Source organism: Haemaphysalis longicornis, unplaced genomic scaffold, assembly GCF_048455015.1.
Source record: "Haemaphysalis longicornis isolate Haplotype H1 unplaced genomic scaffold, Haemaphysalis longicornis Haplotype H1 scaffold_1, whole genome shotgun sequence".
Taxonomy (NCBI): Eukaryota; Metazoa; Arthropoda; class Arachnida; order Ixodida; family Ixodidae; genus Haemaphysalis; species Haemaphysalis longicornis.
This window is the reverse complement of record NW_027526203.1, coordinates 48500631-48513929: the sequence shown is the minus strand read 5'-3', so window position 1 is coordinate 48513929 and position 13299 is coordinate 48500631.

Sequence of the window (13299 nt, the reverse complement as noted above, 5' to 3'; positions counted from 1 at the left end):
TAGCTCATTGGCATACTAGAAGGGAGAACCCTTGCATTGATGCCAGCTTCCTTTAATTTTTGTAACTCTTAGCACATGAGCAACGTGCGCACAGGGCCGCTAGACGGGCATGAGTGGTCGCGTGACGCTTTCACGTGGCATTCAGCGAGAACGCAGGGGGTAAACCCGTAGATGTGGTTGGTGAGTACACCACCTGTATTCCCCGTCTTCGCGTGGTCTCGTAGCTAGATCGGTAAGACGGCGGACTCTCGCTTTGTTAGCCTATTGGTTCCATGTTCGATTCCCGGCGGTGCCGGTAAGTTCTTCTATTGTTCGCTGGAGTTTTCTGGTGACGCCAACGGTCGCTAAAGAACCCTTGGGGGGTAGAGGTAAAAAGCTTTGCTTTAAAAATAAATTTTCTATCGGCCCCAGCTCAGCGTGCAATTTCAGAATAACTGGGTTAACATCCCAAAACGTTGCCTTCCTATTAAAGACAAAGGGGCAGGCGGGGACATTTTAGGTACACCTACGTAGTAAACTGACAGGTTCCAAGCTCCACCAAGGCACACAAATTCACGTCTTCCGCAGCCAGTGCAAACACTATAATATAAAAAACAGGCAAGCAGGTTACGATTCTTGTGTATGAGGCAATGATTGATCGATTGTGGGGTTTAACGCGCCGACGCAACGCAGGCGATGAGGCGTGCCGTAGTGGAGGGCTACGGATTAATTTTGACCACCTGGGAGTCTTTAACGTGCGCCGAAATGTCGTACACACGGGTGTTTTTGCTTTTCGCCTCCATCAGAAAAGCGGCCGCCGCGGCCGGGAATCGAACCCCCGACCTTGTGCTCAGCAGCGCAACGCCTTAGCCACTGAGCCACCGCGGCGGGTTGTATGAGGCAATGGCGACACATTACAAAGCCCCATAAGGTAATGCAACAAAAGTTGTGGGACCACGTGCCACATTTTTACCATTTCGAACACTCAGTTGAGCGCAATTTCAGTAGTGCCGCGCACAGGTGCACATTGAAATGGACGTGACTCTCCTTTGCATCGAAACATTTGACAACAAGCACTTGGGGATGAGGAATGCTACTAGAGTGCAGTTTACATCAGGCATGTTTCACAATCCACCATGCGCCATCGCAAAGGTTAAAAATGTTCATGCCGCCTATACGCCTCGAGCTTCGCGATCGCTGCGCCACCTGCCGCCGCTTCTCCGCGGGGTTTTCGCTATTTGCGTTGCGTGGCTGATAGGGGTCGTGCAGTGTTTTGGTTCTGTTTATAGCTTATTTTCGCAATTCCGCGCCCTATAAAACTTGTTATGGTGACTTTTATTACAAAGTGTACGTTTAGGTCACTTACAAGCAGCTGCGTCTTTGGGGAGTACTCGAACGCCAACAAGAGCTACCCGAGGACGCGGTTCTGCGCGCTTCGTCACTGTTCTCCCGGGCGCCGGCAACGGCACACGGCATACCACCACGGTCACCTCCGAATACGTCAGGCAGAAGTGATTTCTGCTTTCGCCTCGTTTAGACCGGATACTGGCACAGTGTGAGGTTGGTTTCGTTTTGCAGCGCGGATAACGATTGCGGCTTTGCTTCTAATATATACGTCACTGAAAAATGTTTCAGGGATGTGATTACCCAATACCTGACAATAACTTGTGCTTTTTATGGGAATTTAAGCCGCAGGAGAATGCTAAGTATATTCAAAAGTTGTGGGTCGTTGAATATGTGCTCACTCACGCCTTATAACAAGGACCAAGGAAAGTAAAAGAAACCACAGAAAAAAAAATTGGCCGCGTATCTGCCCCTTTCGTTGCAAATGTCGTCAAAAGACGATAGTCTTCATCGACTTTTTCCAAGTAAATGCCCCCCTTCACTTTCCCGCTCACCTCTCATGTTGTTCCTCTTGCGTCGCGCTCCTCCCAAGGTGAAGACGCCAAAGGTTTGCTTAAATCATTTTAAATTTCCCGCGTTCCACTGCTCCAAACCGGGTGTCTCGATTCCAACGCTGCCGTACGGCGAAGACGTGCGTGAATCGAGGCGCCCTACTTCAACGTTTATAGAACCGCGTTTCCCTACTCCACGTGCGTTGAAAGCCGAACGTGGAACCTATCTAGTGGAACCTTTCGTAACTGTTGCCGGTTGATTTCTTAAAATGGCGCCACAAGCTATTGGCGGTGAGCGCAACCACGGGCGGCGCTGCGAAGCGCGCCTCCGTGACGTCAGCTTAGGGATTCTCGCATTTGTCGTCTGCTTCAGTCGGGCTCGCTCTCCCTGATGCTTCTTTGCGCTCGGTTCACGTCTGATGCTTCTCCGCACCAGATTTCGCATGTGCGTAAATTTTTAGCATAATAATAGACTTAAAATCGCACAGACTAGCTCAAGGCGTGAGTTGAAGTATAGTTTTGGATACCGCTACGGAAGAAACATTGCCAGCGTCGCCCCATTCCTTGCGAAGCCGGTCCTCTGCGGAGCGCGAAGAGTTGGAGCTGGGCGTCAGCTTCTGTATTAAGCAATATTTCGAAGAAAGGTAACAGCCAGCTGCTAGTAACCGACAACAGTGAAAATACAAGACCAAAACAATTTACAGGCCTTCGGGGCTGTCGGTTTTGGCAGAAGGCATTACGATTCCCGGCAATCATTTGTAAGGCAAAACAGTCTTTGCAACGTTTCCGAGCGCTCTAAAGTATTGTATCACATCACTTTACGTTGTCATGGCATGAAAGTATGCCACATGCACTATGGCGCGCAAGAAATGTAGGTTGAATTCGAAATAACCTACTCTGTGCATAGGCCCGTGCTCGTTTTATACCAGGCTTCTAACCAGTGTGGAGGTTTATTGAGCAAAACGAGTCACGTCTACAGTAAAGATACAGTAACACTATGTTTGTTCAGACCTGGGGTAATATTTGGGTTTCATTTCTCACAGCCATATCGTGCCAGTAGTCAGATATGCGTTATAGAAAACTGCACTCAAGAGGAGGGGGAGGAGGAGATAACTTTATTTAATAGTAAAGTCGAGCTGATGAGTGGGCCGGGACCTCACTTTAGGACAAGAGAGTAATAGTAAGTTTCTTCAATTCATAGAACGCCATCCCAAGTAGACCAGGATTTGTTCTTTACGACTGGAGGGGTTGGAAAAGAATTGAGAGCTGCTTGGAAATATTCATCGGTTTCGATTCTTGTAAAATATGCACGTATGCGATTTATTACGTTCGTTAGCGAGTGCATAAAGCCTTTAACACCGTAATCATGTCACAACTGTGCGGGTTGAGAGTCAGTTAGTTATGATAACGATAGTTACAATAGAATTTCGGAGCACAAAAGCTGCCTTCGAGTACTCTGGACAACGTTGTCTGGGGCGCTTTCGCGGTGGCGTAGCACAAACATTCTGCTTGTATTTGCATGTGAATAAACAACGCACGCTGCGGATATGCATCTTCTTGCACGCAGCCATAAGTAAAGCCAATTTGTGAAGAAGGGAACGTATGTCATACAGCCTGAAGAAAATATCCACACTATCTTTGGGAGCCTCCCAAACATCCCAGACGGGGAAGAAAAAATTAATACGTTGGGCACAGAAAAAAAAATTCGTCAGATACAAGTCGACAACAACGAAAGAAATAGAAGACAGCCGCTTTATATCCTGCTGTGCGATGCGCGTGTAGGGGCCCGCTGCTTGGTACGTAGCATTCGACTCTTGAGTCTTCAGAAAAGAATCTCAAAAATACTGTATGGAAGACTACCCATTTTGAATACTTATCGATAAGCTCTGAGGCTGAACCTCATGAATAAGCTATAAAGGACGAGTTGCACACGATTTTATGACCGATGCTATTTGTTCTCTCTCTCCTCGTGTGTTGCAAACATGTGGGGGATAGAGCTTGAAATTATTCAGATGTGTCAGAAGCTGGCAGAAATAACTAAATTACTAAAAATACGCTATCTATTGCACTAAAGCATCAAAGCGGGCGATTTCCAGCGCAGTCAATGCTGCCGCTCACAAGCGGAGCGGAGCAGACGACAGCGGCGCGAGTCCCTAAGCTGACGTCATAGCCAGGGGGCGCCACTCAAACATCTCACCGCCAATAGTGGCCCGTTGCGCGGCACTTGTAGCAGACGATGCCGCGATGCGACTGCGCAGCCGGAGGCCGCTTTCCGCGCAACGCTTGCGGGGTCCCTTGGCTTGCCACACGGGAGTAGTGGTTGGGTTTTTAGTTTCGCCAAAGTCAAGCATGTATGATTTTTTATAAAAGAACACTGCAAATATCACTTCTGTATTATTTTGTTGTCTTATATTTGCTTAATGTCTTGTTCTTCTTCAACAATGTTGACAAGCATGAACATTACACCGGACTTAGGCGGGTAGATTAAGCTGTGAATATATAAGACTATTGCGCAGGCATCGTTTTGCTTTGGCCGGGTGGCTGAATCGAGTCACAGACAGACAGACGGACAGACAGGCAGATATACAGACAGACCAAAATTGCTAGGTTTAAGTAGCCCAAGAAAGACTATCGTCTTTAATAAATGATCCGCCAAGTCCACAAGATACGGAATAGCTCGCATGGGAATGAAAAAAAACCCAGTGCAGCTTCTAAAATGCTAAACACGTTCGTCTAAACTTAAGCAAGGTAGGATTCACCAAACCAACCAGACGTAAAACGCATGCTATTTTGCGAGTCATGGGTGGGGGCAGGGGAGGGGGACGCCGTGTAAAAATGCGGAGCGAAATCAAGCAATTAACGTTTTAGTAATCACGCACAAATCTCGCGTTCACTTTCCTTTTGTTTTGTAGCGTAAGCTACACTGGCCGAGGTTGAGCGGTTTCGCGTGTGCCGTAAACGGCCGTTCTGCGCAAGCGCGAGAAGGAGAGAGAGAGAGAGAACAACATCTTTATTGGCCGGCTAGAAGTTAATCAGGGGTACCAGCCTCCTGAAGGGGAGGCGGCGCCCTCCATTGCTGGCGTTGGAGGGCCTCCAGAGCAAACTGGAGGGCCCTTCGTTGGGAGTCAAAGTCTTCCTTGCACACAGCACGAGCAAGGTGAGGAGAACGCATATCCGTGGGTTCCGGGGTCACTGAGCATGTCCATAGCATCTGCGCCATAGTAGCGCGATTAACACCACATAGCACACACATGTCACTGGGTTGTAGTTCGGGATGCACGTGTTTGGCCCACACCAGGGTCCACGTCGCACGCACTGCCTTTTGGATCACTGCCTCTTGCCTAGAGAGGTTGGAGTGGGGACCTGGGTACTGTCTTCTGGTTTCTCTGAACCATCTCAGCACCTCTCCGTATGTGTTAATCGGGGTGAAGTCTTCACCGCCGCTGTCGTAGTTTTCCGCAGGAGGGGGAGCTGGACAGGCGTTGCGTCTAGTGAGCGCACACGCCATCCGGTCCGCGTCCTCATTGCGGTTCGCTTCGTGTCCTACCATACCCATGTGGGCTGGGAACCATTTGATGCACACGCCCGTCGATGATGGTCTTAGGGCCCCGCACACCCTCACTACACTCGGATGTACTTTGTTCTCGGCGAAGCGCAGGACTGCAGTCCGCGAGTCACTGAGGGTGGTAGTGCAGTTGGGGTTGGAGAGGGCCAGCGCTATGGCTAACTCCTCTGCTTGCACGGTGGTAGATGCCACGATGCTGCCGGTCGTGTAGCGCTCGCCAGTGGTGGCGGCGATGACGGCGGTCGCGTAGGTGTTCTTGCGGTCCGGGTACCTAGCCACGTCGACGTAGAAGGCCCCGTTGTCGGTGGAATGAGTGGCCGTAAGCGCTCGGGCTCTGGCGAGCCTTCGTTCGTAATTCTCTTCTGGGTTCATGTGGCGGGGGAGGGGGGCGACCTGCAACTGTAAAAGTAGCTCCCGCGGAAACGGCAGCCAGTCCCTACCCTCCCGCAGCCTCGATTGATAACCTAGCCTCTTCAGTATTGCCCGGCGTGTTCTAGTTTGTGCGAGACGCGTGAGCTGTGCTGTCTGTTGAGCTTCGACGATCTCACCTAGTGTGTTGTGCACGCCTAACCCTAGTAGCCGCTCGGTGTTGGTGTAATTATTATAGAGACCAAGTGCAGCTTTGTGCGCTTTGCGAATGAGTGCCTCTAATTTTCTGCGTTCTAGGTCGGTCCAATCATGGAAAGCCGCGACATAAGCCAGGTGGCTGATGGCAAAGGATTGGACAAGCTTGAGCAGGTTGCGCTCTCTCATCCCGGCATGCTTGGTTGAAATCTTCTTGATGAGACTGATGGCTCTTCAGACTTTGGAGTCCAATAGCTTTACTGTGTGACCGTTGTAACGAAGTTCTTCTATGTGGAGACCCATGCACGTAGCGTGTGTACGCGTGGTATGGTAGTGCCGTCCTTTGTGCGTAGCTGTATGTCAGGCATGTGAGCGGCTCTGAACTTGCGACGCGGCAGTAGCAGAAGTAGCTCTCACTTGGCCGGAGAGCATTGGAGACCCGTGTCTTGAAGTTGCTCTTCAACCACGTTGATGGCTTGTTGCAGGGACGCCTCAATCTCGCCGTCACTACCACCGGCCATCCAGAGAGTGATATCGTCTGCGTATATGGTATGTTTGACCTTCGGGAGGGCACGTAGGCGCTCGGCCATTCCAATCATGACCAGGTTGAACAGTGTCGGCGAGATCACGGCCCCCTGCGGTGTGCCCGTACTCCCCAGTTTCTTGGTTGGTAGTTCCAGATCCCCTGCCACGATGGTGGTGGTGCGGTCCGTGCGCGAGAAGGATAGGATTGGTTTTGATCGGAGCGGATAGGATTGGCTTGGATTGGATTGGATTGGCTTGGATTGAATTGGATTAAATATGATTGTGTTCGATTGAAATCCAATCTAATTGGAGTACGCGTGCTGAACCTTAGCTCACGCTACGTATATCCTGACATAGCCGAGCTAAGCCACTGCTAATGTTTTTCGACTTTAACGAACAGCTGATCGTTCGGCGGACGCATTTTTGGAATTATACAGGGTAGGCAGTATATAAGCATTGAAAGGTGTTGTTGGAACAGTGTAGTATCTGATAAACCCCTCTTATTTGAGTTTCTGCTTTATACTGCAAGCTAACTGTGCAATATGAATATGTTTCGAAGAAGCGTGTAGTCGCGGGCGTGGATTATGTACTCCGCGCTGCTCGCGGAGGATATTTGTAGCAGATGAATGTTTACAGGCGACCTCACGGCAAGACTACTCTTTGTCGTGTGCTGATCCCCGAGAACAATTCTGCGTTATTCATCGTACTTTTGTTGAAGTTTCGCGAAATTAAGACACACTATATCAATATATATATACATCAATATATTGCCGCGAACAACGCATTGTGTGTGTTTATTTATGGTTTGTTTTTACTGCCCGGCTGCACCCGGCTGTGTTATCTGCTTCCCAAGTGAAGCGCATTTTCCATTCTTTATTTTGATGCCGCACGGGTTATCTCATTCGGGTAAGGAGAGCGTTTCCCCCTAACGTCACTGGCCTGGAATAAGCTTCTTTGATCTACAATGTTCTGGATGTGAATCGACGGTTCGAGCAACACTCGCGCCGAAAGATACAAGCCTGCAGCGCAGACGCCGCGGTATTCAACCCTCGACGCTCGCCTACGCAGGTCATTTTAGTGACTGCTGCCTCGCCGCCTGTGCATTCTTTGAGTTGTTAGGGGAGCACAAGCTCGCTCCAAAAAAAACTTGTTTTCTTTGAAGACAACTGCGTCGTCTTTGGCTTCGTGACATCTTGTGAAGGTGCTGGGTGCATGAACCTTAAACCCTCTTCAAGCCGAGAAGCAAGCCCAACTCGTGTGAGCCGCCGACAGCAAGGTCTTCAGCCAGAGTTTGGACTGCTTCCGGATAAAGTGAAGAAAGAAGACGTCGTGAAAACCACCATGATCAACACAGGCACCATGACCAGTGCTTCCAATCCTGCCCTCGTCCTTCAGCAACCCAGGGAGCCCCCATTATTCCATGGGTCACCTGCGGAGGAACCAGAAAGATTGGTTGGAGCAGGTAGAACGGGTCAGGCTGCTTAACCAATTGGACGACGCGGAGACACTGAGAAAAGTGTCCTTCTAACTCGAGGACTCAGCAAGGATCTGGTTCGAAAACCATGAGAGCTCCATAGAGTCTTGGAACGATTTCAGAACACAATTTTTAACTACGTTCACCATGGTTGTGCGGAAAGAGCGGGCAGATGTATTGCTGCAGACGCGGACACAACAACCTAACGAAAGCATTGTTGTGTTCGTTGAGGAGATCAAGAGGCTTTGGAGGCGTGCAGACGCTTGCATGGCGGAAGAAAAGAAGTTGCGCTTCTTGATGCGCGGTGTGAAGGAGGAACTGTTTGCTGGACTTGACCGCAATCCCCCCAAAACTGTCGCCGAATTTGTGACCGAAGCCAGTACAATTAAGAAGGCCTTTGAAATGCGTGCTAAGCAGTATGATGGCAACTTTGTTAGCAAGGCCAATGCGAACTATTTCGACAGCACGCGGATTCCGGCCGACAGCCTACGCGAGAAAATCTGCTCAATAGTGAGAGATGAGCTGCTGAAAATTCTCTCTCCCAACGCCGCCGCAACCCCAAGTCGCTTCCCTTACCGACCTGATTAGGGAAGAAGTGGAGCTTGCGCCGGGAACTTCAACGACGCCAGAAACACCCCGCGGGCCGCCAGCCATGGCCTACAAGGCTGATGTCCGTCGACCTCGCCCACCTGCCCTTATCGTCCCGAGGCTCCATGCCATCGTCCCCTGTCACCGGCCCGACCACCTGCGGTGCAAACCCCCGCCCCAAGGAAGACCGACGTGTGGCGAACGCCAGATAATCGTCCGTGGTGCTAACACTGCGGAGAGGCCGACCACATCTACCGCCGCTGCCCCAACAAGAGGCTCCGTTTGCGAGGTGTTACGACCGGCGTATGGACATTACGACGCTCGTCTGCAATGCTATCGGGTTCAGTCACCCAACGCTTCCATCGGCCCATTATCGCAAGTTTTCCTCTCCCCTACCCTCATCGATGGGGAGAGCGACCCGGCTTTGTATGCGATGACGCGGCGGAGAGGGACGCTTCTGCTGAAAAAGGCTCGTCAGCGGGGGACTGCTTTGTTGTGGTCCGAGACGCTGCTATTCAACGAGTACTCCTCGCCGGATTATCGACCGGGTCCGGGCGTCCTCCCCGTGCTTCAACCATTGCATCATCAGGAGTCAACTGAACATTAACCTGTGCAAAGTGCCATCTCTTTGTGAGTGTGTGGACGTCAGCCGGGGCGCCCCTGATTGGACCATACTGACGTCAGTCGAGGAAAGGGGGAAACGGGGCGGACCCAACCTGGTTATTTAATCTCCTGCGCGCAGGAGCGAAAAGCCTGTTCACTCAGTCAAACGCCATGTAGATATCTGTACATAAAGTTTCTTTCGTCGCCCTACAAGCCCCAATGTTTGCCCCAACTCCGGATCAACGTACGCCACCACCGGTCACGCTACCAGATCCGCAACACTGGTGGCAGCGGTGGGATCGTCTCCACCACGGCGAGATCATCTCCACTGCGGACGGGATCGTCTCCATGAGGCATCGGTCGACTCCAAGCATCGGAACCGACTTCACGGAGGCATGACTGCAAAGTTTGGTGAGTGCGAGGCCATTCTGTTTGAAGGATTACCAGGCTCTGCTTACAAAGTGTAGCGAGGGAGGTAAAGTGTATTACTCTTTTGACGCGAGGTTTCTTTGGTGCGTCGGAGTAAACGATTTTTTTTTGTGTGTATTACTCTTTTGAAGCGAGGTTTCTTTGGTGCGTCGGGGTAAAGGATTTTTTGCAGTAACAGTTGGCAGCACTCGATACAGACATGAACCTGAAGTCGCTACGAAAGCCGCAACTCGTAGAGTTGGCAAAAATGTTGGGGTTAAGCTTAGGCGATGAGAAAAGAAAGCCAGAAATCATCGAGGCTATCGAAGCAATGGGGGCAGACGACGATGAGCTCTCAGAGGGCCTGGAGCTTATGAAAGAACGGGAGCAAGATGAGAGAAAGAAAGCAGAAGCGGAAGCACAGCGTCGTGCAGATGAGAGAAATAAAGCAGAAGCGGAAGCACAGCGTCGTGCAGATGAGCTAGAGATGAAGCGGCTCGAACTTGAAATACTGAAAGCCAGAAGCGGTAGTGGTGTTGGCGAGGCCTCTAGTGGGGGAGGAGTAAAGCTGTCGTTCAAAATGAAGGACCTCATGCAACCGTTTAAGGTGGGAGAGGACATGGGAATATTTTTGGTAAATTTTGAACGCACATGCGAGAAAGTAGATTTCCCTAGAGACACTTGGCCGCAACGCCCACTGACTTTGTTGCCGTGTGAAGCCGCCATTGTGGTAGCCCGCTTGACTAGACAAGAGGCAGAAGATTACAGCAAAGTAAAAGCGTGTTTTCTAAAGAAGTACAGGTTGTCAGCGGAGGCCTACAGGCAGCGGTTTCGGGAAGGTGAAAGAGGGAGAAATGAGTCATACTCGGAGTTCGCGTATAAATTGATGGCGAATTTCGAGGAGTGGCTAAAGGAGGAGGGCGCGTTTGGCGACCACGATAAAGTTGTACAACGCCTAGGTTTGGAGCAGTTCTACCGCCGGATCCCCGCAAGCATGCGTAGCTGGGTAATGGACAAATCAGATGTCACAACGGTGACACGAGCCGCCGAGGTCGCTGACGAGTTCTTGTCGCGTCATGCTGGAGAAATAAGGGAGGGTCCGAAGCGGGAGTTCAAACCCAAATGGCAAAACGACAGCGTTTCCCGAGATGCCGAGGGCGCTAGAGAGAAAGATTCGAAGCACCGTGACGATGAGAAAGCGGAGACAAAAGACGACCAGGCGAAGCATCAGAAAAAGGTTTTCGAAAAGCGACGACCACTGACTTGCTTCAACTGTCGCCAGCCGGGCCACGTGGCCGCCGGGTGTAGGAATCCCAGGGTAGCTTTTCTGTCGGCCGGTGAAGGCGATGTGAATATGAAGCTGCTGGAACCGTACATTCGGGAGATGACGGTGAACGGCAAATGCTGCCGGGTACTCCGAGATTCCGCGGCGACGATGGATGTAGTACATCCATCTTACGTGACCCCAGAGCAGTCCTCAGGCGAGTGCGCCTGGATCAAGCAGGCGGTTGAGGCAAACAGCGTGTGTCTTCCAATCGCGCGAATTTGTATCGAGGGCCCCTTCGGGATACTTGACACTGAGGCCGCGGTGTCGCCTAGTTTGCCGCCCGAATATCCGTACCTGTTTTCCAACCGGTCTGAGGAATTGTTGCGGCAAAAGGGTTTGAACTTCGGGGTAGTTGTCCAGGCGCTGACCCGCTCAAAAGCTCGGGAGTTGGCGGCGACAGCGCCCAGTTCAAACGGGGTGGCACCCAGCAGTCAGTGCATGGGTGAGAGCACTCTAAGCGTAAAGGCGCCCCTGCCGGCCATGGTAGTTGATGTGACATCGTAAGGCTCTAAACTCGAGGAACAACCTGGAGACGAGGGTGAATTTTCCGACTTCTTAGGTAAGGTGTTTGTCCCACCCACTTCCGAGAGTTTGCAAGAGCGGCTTGAGCCCGTAGTCGCTCAGACTGGAAGCGAGCCGTTTGCGTCAACAGATCGCGAAGCGCGAGCTAACTCCGTAGCCGCGCCGGATAGTAGCGAGTCGGCCGCATCGGCAGATCGCAAAGCGCGAGCTAACTTCGTAGCCGCGCAGAGAAGTAGCGAGTCGGCCGCGTCGACAGATCGCGAAGTGCGCGCTAACTGCGTAGCCGCGCCAGAAAGTAGCGAGTCGACCGCGTCGGCAGATCGCGAAGCACGACCTAAGTCAGTAGGCGCGCAGAGAAGTAACGAGTCCACTGCGTCGGCGGATCGCAGAGCGCAAACCGAACCAGTAGCCGCGCAGGTAGGCCCGGGCAGCGATAACATGCCATATAAGTTTGACTGCAAGTCGCCTGGGATCGGCGCATTGCCGCTCGAATGCGCCGCGATACCCAAAAGAAGGAAAAGGAGGCGGCCGAAAAACAGTCAGCGTGAGAAGGCAAAGAAAGAACGTGAACCCTTTCACTTTGCAGCGTTCAAGGCTAAGATGGCCAGAAGCAGCAGAGCTAAACGGAAACTCGGACGTCCGAGGGAAACAAAGAGGCCGCTCCCTAGCCGTGACAAAGGCCGAGGGGCACTATGCCAGAAAGGGCAGAAGGGGGTGACTGGATTCCGCAGGAATTCTCGGAGAGCTGGGGGGGAGGACGTTTCGGGGAGAGTGCGTTCCCCGCCGACGCGTTCGTCATGGTCGGGCGTCCCATTCTTCTCTGGGTTCCCTTTACTTCCGTACTCTCCGCACGCGTTGCGCCTGTTTTCCCCCTCAGTGTCAGAGACCTCCCCCGTACACTGTGTGGTGCACTTTGCAAAAGATGAGCACAGGCGGTCGGCCTAAGTGGCAACAACGTTTGGGCAGGCTACACCCGGAAATGTTTGTTTTGACGAGGGCTTAGAATGTTTTCAAGGATTCAGACGAATCCGCGTGCGCTTGTATAATGGCGTACTTTGCTCATTCTGTTTTATTATTCAAGTGTTTGTCGAGTTTTCGTAAGACAGAGGTAGTTAAGCGGCTGTTTCTTTTAGTTAGACCTTTTGTTAGGCGTTATGGAAGTAGTTATTGTTCGAGATCGAACACAGCGTGAGGTAAGCGTAAATTTTGTGTTGTTCGTTGGAGAATAGTTATTGTTCGTGATCGAACACAGTGTAAGCTGGGCGTAATTTGCGTGTCAGTGTTCATTTTCGTCTCACCCTGATGGAGTGTACGAACTTGTATATAAACACCGGAAGTAGTTGCGTTTAGTACTACGTGTTTATGGTCAGTTTTTGTATATTGAAGCATTTGTATGTGCCAGTTTGGTTGTCTTGCGTAATGGGGAGCCCAGCGCAATTTTATGGTTCAGTGTAAAAAGGGGAAGCTCAGTGGCAACGCTGACGGCCTATGCCGCTGCCCTTAGTGTAGAGATGGCCTCGAGGAATATGGTTTCATATTTTTTTTTCTGAACTATGTTTTTATTACCAATATTGAATTCTGGGGTTGGTGTCATTGTGAGTTCCTTTGTTGATGCGTTTTGCATACCAGATTTATTTCTATTCATTTCATATTCTCGTGTTGAGTGTTGCCACATTAGATGGGTTTTAGTCAGTATGCTTGTTTGAATTTAGAAGCAGCCTGGTGGTCTTTCAGGGAATTGTCCTTGCACCCGCTTGCTTTGTAGCTGTGTTTTCTTGTGTTTTTTCGGAACCTGCGAGTGCACGTGAGAGAGCCATGAAGCCCTTCGCGACAGGAAAAGCCAGGAGTG